At 41.5% G+C, this 21,946-nt stretch overlaps 1 long non-coding RNA gene across 2 annotated transcripts; it reads left to right on the top strand.

The window, feature by feature from the left end:
- Positions 1-70: 70 nt before the first annotated feature.
- Positions 71-20,850, top strand: LOC140622799 (uncharacterized). Of its 2 annotated transcripts, none has more exons than XR_012022463.1 (5): positions 71-1,184; positions 11,582-11,748; positions 12,114-12,221; positions 19,299-19,572; positions 20,465-20,850. It is a non-coding gene; the product is annotated as an uncharacterized lncRNA (long non-coding RNA). The 2 variants fall into 2 exon arrangements; XR_012022462.1 differs by having other exon boundaries at positions 72-1,184; positions 19,302-19,572.
- Positions 20,851-21,946: the final 1,096 nt, after the last annotated feature.

Here is a 21,946-nt window from a genome sequence, read left to right as displayed (position 1 = left end):
GAGCGCCTGCACGCGCCGGAATTTCCAACGCTGGTGACTGAGCTCGGCGCGCTGCGGGGGCGGCGGGAGAGGCACGCGGTCTCGCCAGCCGCCTCGGGTGGGCTGCGCTGGGGGCTGGGGGCTGGCGGCTGGCGGCTGGCGGGGAGGTGGGCCCAGGGGCCCTCTTTGCCCTGCCTTGGCCCCAGCACTACTGCGCAAAGCGACCAGCCTCCTTGGGGGCGTTTCCCGCGCGCCTAAGGCGGGCAAGCCCCTGGGCGCCCCAAGAGGAACGAGCCTTCGTCCAGGAGCCCAGGGATGGGCTGGGAACAAGAAAGGCTGGGCCTGAAGATGGATTGGCTAGAAGGCAACAGCCGAAGTACAAGGCAAACGCTGTTAGAGGCCAGATGCTAAGAGGGTCATTAATTCTGCCTGAGGATACGGAGGAAGGCTTCTAAGTGAGGTCGCCACGGGTGACCTTTCAGCTCTTCAGAAGGCGCCCATATAATAACCGGAGGAGGCGAGGGGGAGGGTGTTCTTGCGGAGGGAACTGTGAGAGCAAAAGCAGGAAGGAGGAGAACACCTGGCTTATTGCTGAGCTCTGGGACTAGGCCTGAATCAAAGAATTTGGGAAGGGGTGTACTGTGAGATGCGGTGGAGAATGTGGATTGATGCCTTCTTGGGACCACTTGGATGAAAGCAAACTTATTTACCACGGCTTATTAGGTCCAAGGTGCCTTTCCAGTGTTTACGGGAAATTTATATAGGTATTAAATTAGAGACGCGGGTCAGCATATTTTTTTCAATGACTTAATCGTTTCTGATGAGAACCAAACGTTTGGCCATCCCTTATCCATTATTAGCATATCTTCAAGCTTCAAGCTTGAGGCATATGACCACTTTAAAGATTACATAGTAACTTCAAGTTAAGTGGTTGGGATGGAACTTGAAAGTTTTCTATTTTTTTATATTTAAAACAATACCATCCGAGTACCAGGTATGAAGAGGAGATGGTGAGCAGATAAAAACAAGAGAAAGGGGATGCCGGGTCCAACTGCAGCATTCCTAGTTTGTGGATGCAGCCTCTCTGCAACAAGAGCTCCTTACCTGTGACCCAACTATACATCCCTCCTGCCCCTGCTATAGAATACTCTGATTCCTAAGACATCTTTCCTTCCTTGTCCATCAATGTTCATCATCAGGAGGAGGTAGGAGGAAAATAAATACTGCTTTTTCCCTTGAGAGCTTATAATGTAGTATCAGTTCCTGATTTCCAGCAGAGACCACCAAAGGAAACTTGGTCAAACAAAGCTATGTTTATTGCTTAAAACAGCAAGTGACACCACTGTGTTGACAAGAGTCTCTGTAGCACCTCAAAGAGGGAGGTCAAGTGTAGAATAGTTATAAGATTCAGGGCAATCTGATTTAAGACTAGTCCTTCACTGAAAGCATGATTGAGATTGGACCAAATTTGTGATATAATCACTTAAGGTGATTACGGAGAGGGAAGAGTTTTGAAGCAAGCCTAGAAGAGTAAAGAGTTTGATAATAAACCCAAGAGTAGGGATCCCTGGGTGGCGGAGCGGTTTGGCGCCTGCCTTTGGCCCAGGGCGCGATCCTGGAGACCTGGGATCGGATCCCACGTCGGGCTCCCGGTGCATGGAGCCTGCTTCTCCCTCTGCCTGTGTCTCTGCCCCGCCCCCCCCCTCTCTGTGACTATCATAAAAAAATAAATAAATAAATAAATAAAGATAAACCCAAGAGTAATCATGTTGAGGAGCAGGCTGTTTACCCTGTTGAAGGCTACGTTAGTCAGGAGTCTGTTGTTCAAATAAATAGACTTTGAGGAAGTTCCTGAAACTGCAATTAAGTTATTTGCAATTTCATTTTCTTGGGCAAGAATTTCTTGGAATTAAAGTCATGTTTATGCAAACGGTGGAGTTGTAAAGTCATGCTAATGTAGTCAATCTTCGTTCTTAATCCTATTGTGTGGCAGTACTTTCAATTCTCGGTAGTTTTTCCAAACTACAGGTTAGGATCCAGTAGTGAATAGTGAACTCATTTTGGTGGATTATGACCTGCATTTTTTTTTTCTTAATGAAATAGAGCAAAAAACTAGAGAGCATTGTCCACAATAAAGGGTAAATACTGTTTTGTGAAACTTTTGTTTCCATTATGTACTATGTTTCAGCAAATCTGAAATGTCATTAATTATGAGACATCATTATTTTGTGTACTGTTAAAGAGAAAACAAAAAAAAGTGAAAACTCTTATCAAAATGATACTCTATTGCTACATCCTGCTTTCAGAAATAGTAACATAGAAGAAGTAGTTCTTAAAACTGAGGAAATAAGGTATATACAAATGTGCCAAGTGGGTAACAATGTAAAATGTATTTCTACTTATCACCCATTATTGCTACAAACTATGCTATTGTTAAAAGACTCTGAAAGCCACTTTTATAGTGGAGTAATGCAGGAGAGGATCAACTCCATAAAGTGGAGTTGGATATACTCCATAAAGTAGCATGAGATGAGTGCTTTCAGAGCAGGAATGGAACTTATCTGCTCTTATTGGAAAGAACAATTAATGAGAACATCAAGAAAGATTCAACTGAAAGAAAAAATATCTGAGCTGGGCTTGATTCCATCCGGAAGGATCAGGAAAGGAATTTCTGAATGAGAGAGCAGAACGTACAAAGACAGAGCACTTGGATGGCTCAGTCAGTTAAGCATCTGACTCTTGATCTTAGCTCAGGTCTTAATCCCAGGGTCTTGATTTCAAGTCCCACATGACACACAAAAGCATGAATGTGCCAGGCACACTTTGGAAATGGAAGAAATTGGACAAGGCCTAGGGAGATAAAAGCAGGTTAGCACCAGACTGAGAAGGCCTTGATTGGATGCCAAAACATTTGGATTTATGCTAAAGGCAGTAAGAGATGCATTGAGATGATATAACTGGTATTTCAGACTGATGATTCTGGCATATAGGGGAAAGGGAGGTTAGATGAACAAGCAATTGGAGACAGGGAGAGGGTAGGAGAATCCATTGTTTTTTTCTGCTCTGCATCCTTAATCTGATAACAATACTCTGGTGTCCTCTAAGAGCTGCCCTATCCTGAGTAAATCAGAATTCTGTCAAAGTGATGGAAAACCCAATCCAAACTCTGGTTTAAGCATGAGAGAAAAAGAAAGGGAGAGAATGCGTCTCTAGTGAGCATAGGAAAGGGATGACAATACAAGTGATATTCTTGGGGCAAAACCAGCTGGTCTCGCTGAATGCTTAGATGATCATGGGGTGATTCTGGAGTCACCTAGTAGCTCCCACTTCACTTGCTTGAGTTTAAATTTCCTCATTAGGCTACTTGTTTTATCTTGTTTGTTTTTTTTTTTAATTTATGATAGTCACAGAGAGAGAGGCAGAGACACAGGCAGAGGGAGAAGCAGGCTCCATGCACCAGGAGCCCAATGTGGGATTCGATCCCAGGTCTCCAGGATCGCGCCCTGGGCCAAAGGCAGGTGCTAAACCGCTGCGCCACCCAGGGATCCCCTTGTTTTATCTTTTTACAGTTTGATTACTATCTTCCTGTTAAGATAATTGTAAATATCGTTATTTGCAAGGTGCAGAGAAAAACAGATTTTAAAAATACAGACTGCTAAGCTTGATGCCAGTCCCTGGAAATTTTACAGTATAAATCATTGAACACAATGTGTTAGGGAAAATGTAACTGTTAATAGGAGTCGTGGATTGTTTTCAAGTAAATCATTACCAAAAAATACCACTTCCTGGGGCATATGAGTAGCTCAGTCGGTTGAGTGTCTGACTTCAGCTCAGGTCATGATCTCAGGGTCCTGGGATCAAGCCCAGCAGGAGTCTCCACACTAGGCAGGGAATCTGCTTGTCCCTCTCCCTCTTCTTCTGCCCCTTCCCCTGCTTGAGCTCTCTGTCTCTTTCAAATAAATAAATAAAATCTTTTTTAAAAAAGAGAAATACCACTTCCTTTCTTGATAGAATTATTACATTACTGAACAAGTAAAAAAGTCAAGACACCTTCTGGATGAGATGAAGAGATATGACTTTATATTGTTACAGAGAGGTTAATTCAAACAGTGCTGAATAATGGAGTGATATAATTCTTGAGGTCTTAAGTTCTCAAAAAAAAGCAATACAGATTTTTTTTTCCCTTTTGGCCAGTCCTGAGTAATATTTTTGTCAATGTTTTGAGTTAGGATACCAAATTTAAGAACTCAAATCAAATTATAGATGACTGAATTACTCAAAATCATGTTGTTGTTGTTGTTTTTTTAAGAGATGACATTAGGGGATCCCTGGGTGGCTCAGCGGTTTAGCGCCTGCCTTTGGCCCAGGGCGTGATCCTGGAGTCCTGGGATCGAGTCCCACGTCGGGCTCCCGGCATGGAGCCTGCTTCTCCCTCCTCCTGTATCTCTGCCTCTCTCTCTCTTTCTCTCTATCATGAATAAATAAATAAATCTTTAAAAAAAAATAAGAGATGACATTAATGTTAAATGTAACTACAGTATCTTACTATAGTAAGTGTTGTATCTTTGTTCAGAGAGATCATTTGAAAAGGGCTACGATTTGGGAGATTCAGCTTGACCTGCTATTGTGACAGTAAGTTACAGATACTCATGCAGTGCAAGCAACCAATAAAAAACTAACATAATGTAAACTGTGTTAAAGTAAAACAGCAGTCAAGGCACAGGGGTACCAGACCTGTGCTGTTGAGCTCAGGATTTCTGAACTTATGTGTTGCAATATAGGTACCACATAAAAAGTGCTACCATACATAACAAATTAGGATTCATTTGGAAAAGACATCCAGGAATAGTGTGGAAATCTTATACTCTGAAGAGAATTGAGTCTACTTAACCTGCAGGAAAGAGATCTGATAAAGGGTTCTTACAAGGAGCAAGTAGATTTATTCCATGTTGCTCTGGAGTTCAGATCTAAACCATCAGGAGGGCAACTTCCAAGAGGAAGATCTTGGCTCAGCATAAGAAAGGACAGTTTTGAATATTGGAACTGAGCCACAGTAGACAGGACTTCCTGGTGAAGTGAGCTCCACATCACTGGAAGCATTCAATCAGAAAACAATGGCCACCTGTCAGGGATGCTATAAAAGGAATTAATGGGAGGTCAAGGGGCCTGCAGAGAGGTGATAACATCCAAGGTCTTCTCTAACTTAAAGCTTTTATGTGTCTATGTTTATACTCTTTTCTTTTCTTTTTTTTTTTTTCTTTTTTTTTTAATTTATGATAGTCACAGAGAGAGAGAGAGGCAGAGACACAGGCAGAGGGAGAAGCAGGCCCCATGCACCGGGAGCCCGATGTGGGATTCGATCCTGGGTCTCCAGGATTGCACCCTGGGCCAAAGGCAGGCGCCAAACCGCTGCGCCACCCAGGGATCCCTATGTTTATACTCTTTATTTAAAATGATTGCTCTCTTAGACATGGTTTCTAAAAGAACATATTGTAATTTGATTTGTAAATAACTTTCCATTGAAGAAGTTCATTGCCAATGTACAGTTGATTCTTTGTTCATAGTGGCTTTGTTCTATAAAGTCACCAAGAACACTGAATTAGTGACTGCTGAGCCATTGCTCCTGGGGGAAATACAGGATTAGGTTCCTGCAAGCCTCTGGCCACAACATTTGTGTCAATCAGTCAATATATAATTTTGTTTTATGGGTATTTCTGTTTAAAGACACCTAATTTAATATATATGTTGATTTGTTAACATTTAACTTGTTGCCAAAAGCACTATAACTCATATTAAATGAGGATTATCTAACATATTTTCTCTAGAAGGCATATCACACCTTTCTTACACTAAGGGACACTCGCCAGCACATCAGTATTATGCTTGGAGGCCATTCTAAACAGCTAAATCACAACAAAGAAGAAAAAAAATGCAAAACACATGGCACTAAAGAGACCATGGAAGAGACACTTGTTTATAGCATGAGAGTTAGGACAAGAAGGCAGAGTACAGCCTTGTTCAACCTCAATGGGATCACACACATAGGGCAACTAATTTTTCACCACTCTGTGCATGTCCATAAATGACTGAAAATGATGACTGCCGATTTTGCTTTTCTTGTGTTCTTAATGGATTGACATCTAGTTTACAGCACATACTCTTTGGGACAAATAAATTGAAACAAGTGTTCAAATTTGCACACAGAATTTGTGAATAATGAGCATCAACTGCATTTAAAAATTATGAAGAGGGACTTCACCAGGAACATCATATCTATTCTTTCCTTTCCAAGTCCCTGGTGAAGTCCCTCTTCATAAATGGCTTGGTTAGGCAGCCAACTCTTGGTTTCAGTTCAGGTCATGGTCTCATGGATTGTGGGATCAGGTCCTGCATCCAGCTCTGAGCTAAACAGGGAGTCTACCTGAGATTCTCTCTCTTTGTTCCTTCCCCTGTGCACATGCACAAGCATGCTCTTGATCTGTCTCTCTCTCTCTAAAATAATCTTTTAAAAAAATTATGGAGGGGGCACCTGAGTGACTCAGTTAAGTATCCAATCTTGGTTTCAGCAGAGGTCATGATCTCATGGGTCATGAGATGGAGCTCCACATCTAGCTTCATTCTCAGCAGGGAGTCTGTTTATAATGGTTCCCTCCCTCCGCCCCTCCCCCACCCCGTGCATGTGCTGTCTCTCAAGTAAATAAATTTAAATTTATTTTTTTTTAAAGATTTATTTATTCATGAGAGACACACACACAGAGAGAGAGGCAGAGACACAGGCAGAGGGAGAAGCAGGCTCCATGCAAGGAGCCTCACGTGGGACTCAATCCCTGGTCTCCAGGATCAGGCCCTGGGCTGAAGGCAGCGCTAAACCACCGAGCTATCCAGGCTGCACAATAAATTTAAATTTAAAAAGATGATGGGGATGCCTGGGTGGCTCTGGCTCAGTAGTTGAGCATCTACCTTCGGCTCAGGTCATGATCCCGGGGTCCTGGAATCGAGTCCCACATCCAACTCTTCACAGGGAGCCTGCTTCTCCCTCTGCCTATGTCTCTGCCTCTCTCTCTCTTTCTCTCTGTCTCTCATGAATAAATAAATAAAATCTAAATAAATAAAATCTAAAATAAATAGATGATGAAGAGAATGTTTTCAGTCAAAATCAATTGAAGTTGTATGTAAAGTTCATTAAGAGAGATCAGTTCAATGCTTTTTTGCAGTGGGAGACACCTATAAATGAAAGGCAGAGATCCCACATTTAACTTGATGGGACAACAAAGAGCTTGACCCTTGGGAGAATGGTAATGGTATCATTTATCAAATTCCCACCAAGTAGCCTATTACAGGTAAACACTTTATATAAACATCATATCATTCTCTCAGGCTATGATAAATGGGATTTTGTAGAAAAGCTGCAGTAAGCTACTTAAATTTTTTAGACAAAGCCAGGCTTTTTGTGTAATAAAATTGCTTTCAGAAACAAAAATCTGTACACGTCTTGAATAATGGTTATGTAACTTAACACTTAAATGTACTGGGAAATACCTATTGGAGTAATTTTGAGAACAGCCCAGGCTTCTGACACATGATCACTGTAAATAAAAGGAAAGAATAGATATGATGTCCTTCAGCCTATCCACAGGGAGTGATAAATATTTTGAACTGTGGGGACAAAGCAGCTTTCACTATACAAGGTCATTCCCTTCCCTTTTGCGCTCCAAAAGAGACAAGCTATCTGACACTTGGAGAAGAAGGTAATCACTATCTGTAACTCTAAGTAAACTTGTGCAGAAGATTTGTTTACATTGATGATTCTGAGTACTTAAGTTATCAACTAGTTTCTAATATGGTTTAGTAAGTCTGCCTTCCACAATCCTCTCACCTTCTATTTGACTAATATTTTGCCACCCAGTAGTTGCCACTACTAGAACACCCTTTTCTGAAAATGTCATCATCCTTTAGAGGTCAGCGTCCACCTCTGGGGTTTTGACTAAAGCCATCACAGTCTCTAACAATACCCTAGGTGTGGTATCCTGAAGGAAAAAATGCCCAGGCCCTCAGAAGGTCTAAGATCCATCTGTGCACCCTGGGTAGCTCTATCTTTGTAAATGCCCAACTCTAGGCTGTCACAGCCACCCGCCCCGTTCCCATACTCAGAGCATTATACAGGACCCCATATTCAGAAAGACTCGATGCTTGGTTTAAATTCCTAATAATTTTATCTTTGAACTCATGTTTCATAGTGCAGTTGATGAGACAATGGAATGTGCGTGTGAGCAAGAGAAGACACAATATGCACATCCGCTGTTCCTCGCCGACCCATTCACAAATAGCATTCTCAGGGCCCTGTGAGCACAGAATTCTGGTAGATGCACAACATGCTGGATGGTGTGCAGCAAAACCAAGCAATTAAGTTCAAGGTGTGTTATGCTTACAGCTGAGTAGTGCTGATAGCTCTAAAAGACCTTGCTTTCCATTGAAACCAGAACTTGCTTTGAACTCAGAAAGAAGGCAATAGCATTCTAAGAAGCACACACACAAAAATAAGGAATCCTATCGTATTCTTTCTTTCTTGTGTTTCTTCCCTGCATTAGCCAACTACTTATGCTGAAAACATTTTCATTTCCTTTCAGTCCTTTTTCACTCCTCAGTAAAGCAAAGGCAGACAGTATTGGTGGAATGTGTGTGTATCAGGAAGTGAAATAATAATGGTTAAGTTACTTTTCTGCAGTGTTCCCCCTGCTCTGGTAAGAAGAAAACATATACATATATGAACTACAAAACAGAAATTGTGGGCAGCCCAAGTGGCTTAGCAGGTTAGCGGTTTAGCGCCGCCTTTGGCCCAGGGCGTGATCCTGGAGACCGGGATGGAGTCCCACATCAGGCTCCTTGCATGGAGCCTGCCTGTGTGTGTGTCTCTCTCTCTGTCTCTCATGAATAAATAAATAAAATCTTTTAAAAAAACAAAAAAAACAAAAAAAACAAATTGCGTCATTTTGGTGATTTCACGGGGGAGTTAAATGCTCTTATATTTCAAGGAGGCATTGTACAATATAAAAATTAATTATGAAATGCATGCTAATTCTTGGAATGATATCAAATAGTTGTCTATTTAAAAAGAAAACACTAGGACAAGTTGAGAGAGAGAGACCAGAAGAAAGGAAAAAAAAAAAAGCTTTCTGTTTTAGTACCTTTAGCTACATTTTTTTTCCTTTTTGAAGAAGGGGCCCCAGAAATTATGTATCTGGCTGTGAACCCCTCAGTGGAATCCCAAGAGCCCTATTCTAAAAAAAATCAGTTGGGGAAAGATACCACCACCACCACCTTTCCCGACTCCCCTCACTGTCAGGCTTAGGGCAGGAGAGGTGAGAGACTATCTCTGCCCAGTGGATAAGGCTGATGCAGAGCCCAGCCACCCACACTAGGAGCTGTATTTCCTGTAGTAAACACCCAGGCTTCATTACTCATGGAGGTTGGAAGTCCGGGAGGAAGGAAGATCTTGTTGTGCTCCTGGGGCACATTTTCCCCATAGAAACAATGTTGTGGTCACAGTTCTCATCCTCTCATAGAGTTGCATATGTGCTAATGGGCTCCTAGAAGTGGGCCTGGGAACCTAAGCCAGGTTTATCACATTGTTTCTCTGGGGGAAAATGCATTTTCAGTTTCAAACAACTAAGTTAGAAGTCAACTTTTGGGAATATATCTTGGTCATGCAGGGGCTGTATGTACCTTCCTAGCTCACAAATGCTAACCACAGAGAAGGATGCTGTCTGTAAAACCAGGTAAACAACCAAACATTAATGAGAAGATTATTAAAAGTAATAACTTCATAGGGCGCCTGGGTGGCTCAGTCAATTAAGCATCTGACTCTTGATTTTGGCTCTGGTCATGATCTCAGGATCGTGACATAGGGCTCCTTAAGTGTGAAGCCTGCGTAAGATTCTAAGATTAAGATAAATCTTCCTCTGCCCCTCCCCTTGCTCACCTATGGCACACTGTCTATGAATGAATGAATTAATGAAATATCTTCACTTTAAACTCTCGATGGTATGAGGAATCCAAACCTTCAGATCTGTAGCTCGAAGAACTTGACTGCAGGTTCACCAGGGTTGATTGGTTTCTGGCAACCGGCACACACCTACCAAACCCAAGAGACTGTGTACAAAAACTGAATGCTAATCCACTAAGAATAGAACAAAAGCTGTGCTCATTTGGACTAAAGATCCATCCAGTCTGGTATTCTCTGGCAATGGTTGTGAATTTCTGTGTTTTATTCATTGTAAACTTTAGCATTGAGTGTAGGGCCTGAATATAATGATTTCTTGATAAATGTTTGTTGAAAATGAAATGTTTTTGAACATTGTAATTGCTCTCTATGACATAAACTTTAGAAAGCTAAGGATTTCCTCCAAATATCCACTTATTTAATACTTTTTTAAAAGTAACTTTCTTTTTTTTTTTTTTTTAAAGTAACTTTCTTCTTGGGAATATTTTTGATTATTTTAGTTGTCCTTTACTATGACCTCATGTATCTATTAGGCTCTTTTCTTTCAACCTTTGAGGCAGAATTCAGTGCATGATTCTGGGTATAGCTTCATTATAATTTTGTCAAATGCAGGATAAAACTATGCTTTCAGTTTTATTTTCCACATTCTTAGCAACAAGACCAACATTTTTATATGACCTTAAGAAACCATTAACAATAACCTGTAATTTTCTTTCTTTTTTTTTTTTTAAGTAAGCTCCACGCCCAATGTGGGGTTCAAACTCATGACCCTGAGATCAAGAGTTGCAGGCTCTACTGACTGAGCCAGCCAGGTGCCCTTCGTGGTTCTTTTTCTTGAAATAAAACATAGCTCCAAGCTCATCTTCTTTTAAGTATGCTTCAGACAATCCTAAATACATTATCCAAAATTAGTGCAGAATGAAACTCATTTGCCATGCTTCTGTCCACTCACATAGCTTCATGCAATTTATCTTTTCTTCAATTTAGATCTATCTGCTTGGTATTTACTACTCTGGAGATCTTAAGGACATCACAGCCCAGTGACTTTTTTTTTTTTTTTTTTTTTTTATGAGCCTGCTTCCAAGCAGTCCCTGAAAGTTTTAAATCAGACAAGTCCCCCAACAGCTATTCTTGAGGGCTCCACTCTGAAATCAGAAGACTCCTGACACCAATAGTAGAGAGCAGACCTGGGTACTGGCCCTAGTTCTGCCATTTATTAGTTGTTGGGCTTCAGGCAAATACTTTAATTATTTTTTAATGGTATCAATAATGCCTGCAGTATTGTTCCAAGGATCACCTGAGACAGTGTGTGTGAGAACACTCTGAAAATGCTGACCAACTGCGTAAGTAAGGGGTGTTATTCATATTTTCATCCAGAAGCTTGCCGGGCTTAAAGCATGGTCTCCTGAAGTTAAGCCAGCTCTTTCTTTTTTCATTCAATTCATTCCACAGATGCTAAGATAGAACTTTCTCCCCACTTTCTTGGTAACTTAATTGGATAAGGGTTTTTTTTTAATCATTGGTTTTTTGTGTGTGTATGTTAGCAGAAACTTCTTAAAAAGTGCAACGTTCACCGTTTCCATGCTTATTTCTCTCTCAAAGAAATGTGGTCAAATACTGAAACATGAGACATGTTCAAGCATGTTGCTGCAAAGGTAGATGGCCAGAACACAATCTGTGCCTGCATCTCCCCACAGAAAGCAAGAATGCCTTCTACTACTCATGTTAGGAGAGACAGAAGGGAAAGCCCAGCAGAGGTGCAGCAGAAGGTACAGTGAAAGAATGAAATGAGGAGTAACTATATACAACCCCTCAGATCCCATCAGTATTACAATCAATAAATTTACTTACACGAAAGTAGCTTAGGGCAATCTCCTTTAATTTAGCCTGTGGTCCATTCAGCAAAGACAAATCTCCTCCATATTAGAAGCTTCTGATGAAGATTGATAGATACTGTTTCCAAAGAAAAAAGAAAAGGCAAATGATTGTTGGGAAGAGGGCAAAAAGACAAAATTTTAGAATGATTTAGCTGTACAGCAGGTTATGAAGGAGGGGAAAGGAAGAGATTAAAATGGTTCTTTCCCTCCTCCCTCTGTGACTCAGAGATTCATCCTAAAAATAATTTTCATTTCAGTTTGGGGAAGCTGAGCCAAGACACATCTCACCATTCCAAGTTCCATGATGGCCTTGAAGAGGGAGGGAACAAAGGGAAGAGGAAAATAGGAAACAGTAACTATTGAAGGTAATCTGGAAAATACTTTACCTACTCAGAAGAGGTGAGGTGAAATTAAAGGCCAGGCTAGCTGTGGTGAAACAGGCATTTTATGTTCTTGCCCTACTCCCAGGTATGTTGTGTCAGCAAGGATGAAGCCTCAACTTGCCTTTCAGCCTTATTTCCCACCAGCTTTTCTGGTGATCCGTGTTTTACTCATTCAAATGAATTTTTGTCTTTCAACATCACTCCCCTTTCTTGTTTTTGTTTTTGTTTTTATTTTTGTTGTTATGTTTTTATTTAGGTTAATTGGTTATTCCTCTTTCTTTGTTTCAGCAATAAGAGGTTCTTTTTTAGGTATTTCTTTAGTCATATTTAATTTATATAAGTATGTTCATTAAAAAAAATATATTTGTAGGCAGCCCCGGTGACACAGCGGTTTAGCACCGCCTGCAGCCCAGGGTGTGATCCTGGAGACCCGGGATGGAGTCCCACATTGGGCTCCCTGCAAGGAGCCTGCTTCTCCCTCTGCCTGTGTCTCTGCCTCTCTCTCTGTGTCTCTCATGAATAAATAAATAAAATCTTAAAAAAATATATATATATATATATATTTGTATTTTAAACTTACAGAAAAGTTGTATGCATAATGTTTTTTTTTCCTGACCCGGACAATTTGAGAGTAACCTGACATGGTATCTGTGGCAGACATTAAGATGCATGGATTAGATGCCCTTCAAGGAAGGACTTGTTGCCCTGCTGTGAGGGCTATGGTCAGCACACAGCTGTCAGCTGTCATTTCCTTCAGGGTTTGCTTCATCTGCAGAGGGCCACCTTGCCCAAGGAGATGCCCCTTTCCCAGGTGGCCCAAATTCAGTGACTGATCATGGCAAGGATAGAAAGGACTGGCTATTTTTATGTCGTTCAAGACCTCTTAGTAGGCCATTTCCACTCAAGAGCTCCCAGTGGGGGTAGCTGAGGCTATCAACCTGCATCTCAGATCAACTTCTACCTCTGCCCAATCCTGTTTGCTTCCCCTCCCATCCACAGATGTTGATCCCAAGAGCTCTCCCTAATAATTATCCTGAACACTCAAGTCCACCTCAGAGTCTGCTTCCTAGGAAACCCAAACCACTGCAAATGGAGCCAGGAGAGGTCTGAGAAAGCAAATAATAAAATGGAGTTTTGGATGTTGATCACCACTCAGCTAGTAGGAGAACCTCGCCATTGGTGATAGATGGAGTACAGATAGTCCCTGCCACAAGGTAGTAGTCCAGTTATTAAGACTTTCAATAGTGGTGAACTGGGATAGTATACCAGTGAAAGAGAATGTATTAGCTGGTGTACTATGTGGAGGAAAGAGTAACTATAAGGGGATTGAATGGTTATTGTTTAGCTCCATTAAAACTTCAGGCAAAGAAATAAAAAAGCTGATACACTGACTAGCAGTCAGCTGAAAGCCAAGCGTGAGAGCTGGAAGGTCTCTTTCATAGCAAGAGGCTCTCCTAACCTGCAGTAGAATGACAGAGAAAGCTGAGGACCAGATCGAGCTAAATCATCATGTAGCCAAGCTTCAAAGGTTAATCTACCAACTAAACAAGGTCACCTATGCTAGAGACAGCACTGTGGTTGGGAAAAAATAAGGCCCTGGCACATGGAATGGGTACATCTGAGTGGGTGCTCCCCAAAATCTTGAGTTCCCAGATTTTCATTGACCCTGAGTCTGCAAAAGTGAGTTCCCTTCCTTTCCCCACACATTCCCTTTGCTCGAAACAATGCCAAGGCCTCTCAGCAAGACAACATGTAACCCCTCAGGACCTGCCCCTACCTATCCTCCTATTCACTAAATCTATAACTAGGGTTAAAGGACAGCATAACCCAGCTGGGGGCATGCTAGGCATGATAAGGGAAGCAAGAAACCAGACCTCAAAGGAGCAAAAAGATCTAACCAGCACAGACTGCAGGAGGTAGGGGAACACTTGATTAAGGGGGGATAGAACATGAGATTAGATAGCAATTTGAGTGTGCTCTCCCAAAGCACAAAATTCACACCCTGATAAAGCCTCCAGGAAATGGTGCAAACTTGCTATTAAGATGGCTTCTTTGGGCAGCCTGGGTGGCTCAGCGGTTTAGCATCGCCTTCGGCCCAGGGCCTGATCCTGGAGACCTGGGATTGAGTCCCACTTTGGGCTCCCTGCATGGAGGCTGCTTCTCCCTCTTCCTGTGCCTCTGCCCCCCCCCCTCTGTCTCTCATTAATAAATAAATTAATTTAAAAAAAAAGATGGCTTCTTTGAAACATGGTAAAAGTGATGGCCCATGCTAGGTGAAGTCAAAATACCATAAATGTTTTGGCAGGTGGTAGAGGAAAGGATTAAAATGTTAAAAGAAAGGCAGCCCCAGTGGCGCAGCGGTTTAGCACCGCCTGCAGCCCTGGGCGTGATCCTGGAGACCCAGGATCGAGTCCCATGTCAGGCTACCTGCATGGAGCCTGCTTCTCCCTCTGCCTGTGTCTCTGCCTCTGTGTGTGTGTGTGTGTGTGTGTGTGTGTGTGTGTGTGTGTCTATGAATAAATAAAAAAAATCTTAAAAAAATAAAAATAAAATGTTAAAAGAAATTTAAAAATAATAAAACACCTAGGAGTGAATTTAATAACAAGACTTCTACACTGAAGTTTAAAAAAAAAAAGGGAGGGATCCCTGGTGGCGCAGCGGTTTGGCGCCTGCCTTTGGCCCAGGGCGTGATCCTGGAGACCCGGGATCGAATCCCACATCGGGCTCCCGGTGCATGGAGCCTGCTTGTCCCTCTGCCTGTGTCTCTCTCTCTCTCTCTGTAACTATCATAAATAAATAAAAAAAAAAAAAAGGGAGGGAAAGAGAGAGGGGTAAATTTAATAAAACCTATACGCTGAAGATTAAACATTGTTGAAAGAAATTAAAGAAAACCTAAGTAAATGAAAAGATATTCCAAGTTCATTTATTGGAAGACTTGCTGTTGTTAAAATGGCAATATTCTCCAAATTGATCTATAGATTCAATGCAATCCCTTTCAAAATTCTGCTGGCTTTTTTGCTGAAATGAACAAGCAGATCCTGAAGAGCTAAAACAGTCTTCAGAAAGAACAAAGTAGAGGACTCAATTTTTAGTTTCAAAACTTACTACAAACAGTTGGCATAAAGATAAGCCATACAGCTCAAGAGAATAGAATTGAGTCCACAAACAAGCCTATATGTTTATATGCAACAGATTTTCTTTTTTTTTAAAGATTTATTTATTTATTTATTCATTCATTCATTCATTCATTCATTCATTCATGAGAGACAGAGAGAGAGAGAGGCAGAGACACAGGCAGAGGGAGAAGCAGGCTTCATGCAGGAAGCCTGATGCGGGACTCGATCCCAGAGTCCTGGGATTATGCCTTGAGCCAAAGGCAGACGCTCAACCACTGAGCCACGCAAGCGTCCCTGCAACAGATTTTCAACAAGAGTTCCAAAACTATTCTTGAGGAAAGAATAGTTTTTTTTAACAAATTGTTTTGGGCAACTAGATATCCCTATGCAAAAGAATGTGGTTGGGCTTTTATCTCACACAGTAAACAAAAGTTGACTCAAGATGAATTATAGACCTAAATTAATAAAATTCTAGAAAAAATTAAGTAACTGTGATCTTGGATTAGGAACAGTTTCATTGACATGGCATCAAAAACATAGCCAACCAAAGAAAAATAGGTAATTTGGATTTCATCAAAATTAAAAGCCTTTGTGCTTCAAAGAATATCATCAAGAAAGTGAAAAGACAGTCTACAGAATAAAAGAAATTATTTGCAAATCATATATCTGATAAGAGTCTAATATCCAGAATATATATCTGTATAACTATATCTTTACTCAATAATTAGAGAAATAACCCAATTCCTTTTTTAAATTCAATTTGCCAATATATAGCACCCAGTGCTCATCATATCATGTGCCTTCCTTCATCCCTGTCATCCAGTTACCTCATACTCCCACCCACCTCCCCTTCTGTAACCCTTTGTTTCCCAAAGTCAGGAGTCTCTCATGGTTTGTCTTCCTCTCTAATTTTTCCTCACTCAGTTTTTCCCTCCTTCCGTTATGGTCCCTTTCACTATTTCTTATATTCCACATATGAGCGAAACCATATGATGATTGTCCTTCTCCAATTGACTAATTTCGCTCAGCATAATACCCTCCAGTTCCATCCATAATGATGTAAATAATAGGTATTCATCCTTTCTGATGGCTGAGTCATATTCCAGTGTATATATGTACCACATCTTTTTTATCCATGCATCTGTCAAAGGACATTGTGGCTCCTTCCACACTTTGGCTATTGTGGACATTACTGCTATGAACATTGGGGTGCAGGTGTCCCATCATTTCCCTACATCTGTGTTAGGGAAAGAATTTTAATAGGGATCTCTCCAAAGAAGATACACAAATGGACAAGAAGCACATGAAAATATGTTCTTCAACCTCAGTGGTCTTTAATTAAATGTAAATCAAAACCACAGTGAGAAGATGTGAGTGGCTCAGTCAGTTGAACATCCAAATCTTGATTTGGGTTCAGGTCATGATCTCAATGTCCTGGGATCAAACCCCATATCAGGCTCTTCTTGGCACCAGGTCTGCTTGGGATTCTCTCTCTCTCCTTCTCCCTCTGCCCCTCCCCCTGCTTGCATGCAGGTGAGCTCTCAAATAAATAAATAAATAAATAATAAATTCTTTTTAAAAACCCACAGTGAGACACCACTCAGTCCCAAAAGAATGACTATAATTTAAAAAATGGAAAATAACAAATGTTGGTGAGGATGTGGGGAAATTGAAGCCATCATATGTTGCTAGTAGAAATGTAGAATGATGCAGCAAGTTGAGAAAACAGTGACAACTGCTGAAATAGTTAAACATAAAGTTACTATTTAGCCCAGGAATTCCACCCCTAGGTATACTCAAGAGAATTAAAACATATGTCCCCACAAAAACTTGTATACAAAAATCTATAGCAACATTATTTATAATAGCTAAAAGATGGAAACAACCCAAATGTCCATCAACTGATGAAGAGATAAATAAAACATGCTATATCTATACTATGGAATACTATTCAGTTATAAAAAAGGAGGGACTCCGGGATCCCTGGGTGGCGCAGCGGTTTGGCGCCTGCCTTTGGCCCAGGGCGCGATCCTGGAGACCCGGGATCGAATCCCACGTCGGGCTCCCGGTGCATGGAGCCTGCTTCTCTCTCTGCCTGTGTCTCTGCCTCTCTCTCTCTCTGTAACTATCATAAATAAATAAAAATTAAAAAAAAAAGGAGGGACTCCTTTTTTATAAGTAGTATAAATGTAGTATATTTATATACTACATGTATATAGTAGCATGTATATAGTAGCATGTAGTATATCCATGCTACAACATGGATAAACTTTGAAAACATTATGCTAAGTGGAAGCAGGCAGACATAAAAGGCCACATTTATGATTCTATTCATAAGACATGTCAAAAGAGGCAAATCCATAGTGACATAGAGTAAATGAGTGGTTGCCAGGGGTGTCAGTAGGGGACAATGAGGATTGATTGCTAACTGGCACAGTGTTACGTTTTGGTGTGATGAAATATTCTAAAACTGATTATTGTAGTGGCTGTACAACCTTGTGAACATACTAAAAACCACTGTTGTGTACTTCAAAATGGAGAATTTTATGTATGTTCATGTTATCTCAATTTTGAAAAAGGGTTTAGGGAAGTGTGAGTGCTGGTGTGCATATATTATGTAAGATCAGAAAACCCACCAGACGACTGTTCCACAGAAGGATCTGGAGTAGTGTCCACCAAAGGAAAAAGAATGTGTTGGTAAATAACACCAGAATCACTGTGAAGTCTAGTGGTGGCTTTTTTTTTAAGGCTGGACCTTATGGTAGGGGAAGCTGTTGTAAAACTGAGCTCTTCATTAGCAATGGAGGAAATATAACCCAGAAATAATTGAGCCAGATGGCATCACGCAACTATCAGAAATCATGTGGATGCAATTATGATAATGAGTGGCAAGATCAAAGTAGCAACCATGAGTACCTGACCTACAGAGAGTTATGGAAATAGTTAATAAAACATGGTATCACTTGCTGAAAAATAGATGGGCAGCCAATGAGGGTGCTACTCAGTCTGTATAAGCAAAAGAAAACAAAAAGGGTGAAAGGAATGGAATATTTGGGAGCAAAGTCCTTATATACTATGGAAATTAAATTGGGATTAATCTGGGATGCCTGGGTGGCTCTGCAGTTGAGCGTCTGCCTTTGGCTCAGGGCATGATCCTGGAGTCCCTGGATCGAGTCCCACATCCGGCTTCCTGCATGAAGCTTACTTCTCCCTCTGCCTATGTCTCTACCTCTCTCTCTCTCTCTCTCTCTGTATCTCTCATTAATAAATAAATAAATAAAATCTTAAAAATAAATAAGTTGGGATTAATCTGAACTGGGTTGTTATAAATTAAGATGTTAGTAATACCCCAAGCAACCACTAAGAAAATAACTCAAAAGATAGATACATATGCACTAAATAAATAGAGAAATGACAAAGGAATTAAAATGGTATATTGGGAAATATCTTTTTAGCATGAAAGAAGGCAATAATATAGTAATAAAGGAACAAAACAGACATGGCATATATGAAAGAAAGCAAAATGGCAGATGGGCAAATATAAATCCCACATGTGTAAAATGACTCAACCAGTTGATTCTGCTTCTGTCACTGACCACACCATAGCTGGCACAATGGATACGTGAATTAAGTGGCCACAGTGACAAAGATTGAGGTTATTCTGGGCCAATAGCATGGGTTCGTACTTATCAGGACTCATGTAGCTATTGCCACTGCCAGATGTTCAATCTGACAGCAAAAGATTGATCCTGAGCTCTTGATAGAGCACCATTCTTCAAGGAGACCAACTAGACAATTGGTGGCAAGTTTACTACTTCGGGACATTTCTACCTTGAAAGGGCCAGTAATCCATCATGACAGGATAAATATATACTTGGGGTGAGGGTTTAAATGTCTCACCTTTGGGCATTTCCCTGGGCTAACACAATGTTTTCTCCACCAGCAGAAGACCTCCCATAACATTGAATTAGACCAAGGAACCCAACTTACAGCAAAAAAAGGTGTGAGAGTGAAACTATGACACTGTTATCTACTGGTCCTATCACTTATTGCAGCGCTCCGAAACCTCTGGCCTGATGGAGCATTGGAATGCCTTGCTGAAGGCACAGCTGAAGTACTAGCTCAGATGAAATGCTCTGACTGGCATCTTCCAGGATACATTAAACCTACTGAATAAAAGATCTTCATATGGTGCTGTGTACCCAACAGGAAGAAATGTGAGTCTATGAGGCAAAATATGGAAGTAGGAGTGGTCCTGCTTATCATCACTTCCAATGGCCCCTTGGGGAACTTATGCTTCCTGTTCCTGCTATTCTGGACTCCACAGGGTCAGAGGACCTGGTTCCTAAAAAAAGGAATAGTTCTACCAGATGGGACAGCAAAAGTCACTTTGATTTACTAGCTACAACTGCTGCCTGGGCACTTTGGGCTCCTAGCATTCAGGAACAAGAGGGCTGTAAGTAGAGGAACAATCTTGGCGGGGGTATTTATCCTGGTCATCATCAGGAGTTAGGTTTGCTGTTATACAATAAGGATAGGGAAGGATATTGATGAAAGGCAGGCAGGGACAAGGGTCCCCACCCTAAGAGGAAAACACCTTTAAGAGAATTTCCTTCCACCCTGGAAGGAGCCCTCCACTCTTTCCCATGTGATAGATAAATGACAAAAACCTGATTGGATGACAGATGCATGGAGCATTCATCAGATGAAAACAGCCCATCCACAAGCCCATAAAAACCCCTAGATGTAGAAACTCCATTGGCAGCCCTCTAAGGTCCCCTCTCACTTTGGGAGTTTTGTACCCTATCATTCAGTAAACTTTACTGGGGTGCCTAGGTGGCTCAGTCAGTTAGGCATCTGCCTTCAGCTCTGGTCATGATCCCAGGGTCCTGGGATGGAGCCCCGCATCAGGCTCTCTGCTTAGCAGGGAGTATGCTTCTCCCTCTCCCTCTGCCCCTTTCCCCTGCTTTTGCTCTCTCTCTCTCTCTCTAATAAATAAGTGAAGTCTTTAAAAAATAATAAAAATAAGAAAATAAACTTTACTATCACTCAATAAACTTTGCTTTGCTGCCCACCACTCTTCATCTGATCTACCTCTTCATTCTTCAGAGCGGCATGACCAAGAACCTCAGGCACTAAAGGAAAAATCCTGTAACTCCCTGAGACCAGTAGCAGCAGAGGGCTATAGCCTTGTCCTACAAGCCTTCCTCTTCTAAGTTTTCCCAGAGGGAGAGGCTTATCAGAAACCCGGAGAAGCTACTCCTCAACAAAAATGATGAAGTAACAAAGGGAATGTAACCAGAGCGTAACAGTGAATGAACATGGAGATGAGCCACTGAGATTTCCTTTTGCAAGACTTCTTGTCCAGGGATCCCTGGGTGGCGCAGCGGTTTAGCGCCTGCCTTTGGCCCAGGGCGCGATCCTGGAGACCCCGGATCGAATCCCACGTCGGGCTCCCGGTGCATGGAGCCTGCTTCTGTCTCTGCCTCTCTCTCTCTGTGACTATCATAAATAAATAAAAATTATTAAAAAAAAAAGACTTCTTGTCCAGGCTACTTGGAGAACTGTCAGCAGACAGCCTTCACTTACCAGCTCCTACTGGGGTGGAGAGCTGCTTCCTCAAAGCTCACGCCCCTTGGGAAACAGCCCAGGCCTGATCAAGGCCTAAATTTAAAGCCCAGCCTTTTCAGCCTGGTGTGGGACAATCATAAAGGGCCACTTCAGCTCCAGAGCTCCTCATGGGGTTAATTGAGGCTGCTGGGCCTCCCTTATACATAGCTTGCTTTTCCTCCCGTCCAAACCTGTTTCCGTCTCTTCCCTTCCACAGGTGTCAATACTGAAAGCACTCCCTAATAAACATCCTGGATGCTAAACTCTGACTCAGAGTTTTCTTCCTGTGGAGCCTAAATTGTGAAAATGCCCTGTCATTCCAAATACTTCCAGTGTGTTCCTAAGGAGAACCTTCATCTAGATAAGCTCAGGAGAACTACCAAAATCAGGAATTTAACATTGATCTATGTTACTGTCTAATCCTCAGAACTCATTCAAATTTTGTTAGTGGTCCCAATAATGTAGTTATTGTTGTTCTTCTTCTTTTGCTTTAGAGAGAGAGTATGTGTACATGAACAGGGGGTTGGGGAGGTGCAGAGGGAGAGAGAGAGAGCATCTTAAGCAGGCTCCACACTCAGAACAGAGCCCTATAAGGGGCTTGATCTCACGACCCTGAGATTGTGACCGGAGTTGAAACCAAAAGTTAGACAATTAACTGACTGCACCCCCTTTCCCAATAATGTCCTTCTTAGAGGGAAAGGATCCTGTCTAGAAATTACTATCTCAGAAATTACTGTCTCCTGTCCAGAATCCTGTCTCTTTAATCTTCTTCAGTCTTGAAAATTTGCCTAGTGCTTTCCTTTTCTTTCATGACCTGGACTCTCTTTAAGATTACAAGCCTTTTTTTTTTAATTTATTTATTTTTTTAGAATATCCTTCATTTTGGGTTTGTCTGAGGTTTACCTTCAGGTTATGCATCACTGGCAGAACTATTAGAGGGGTCATGCCACATTCTTGTCATTGCATACTATAGCTGGCACA

Source organism: Canis lupus, chromosome 32 (genome assembly GCF_048164855.1).
Source record: "Canis lupus baileyi chromosome 32, mCanLup2.hap1, whole genome shotgun sequence".
Taxonomy (NCBI): domain Eukaryota; kingdom Metazoa; phylum Chordata; class Mammalia; order Carnivora; family Canidae; genus Canis; species Canis lupus.
The sequence above is the reverse complement of the archived record's forward strand: the minus strand, read 5'-3'. Positions and strand labels throughout refer to the sequence as shown.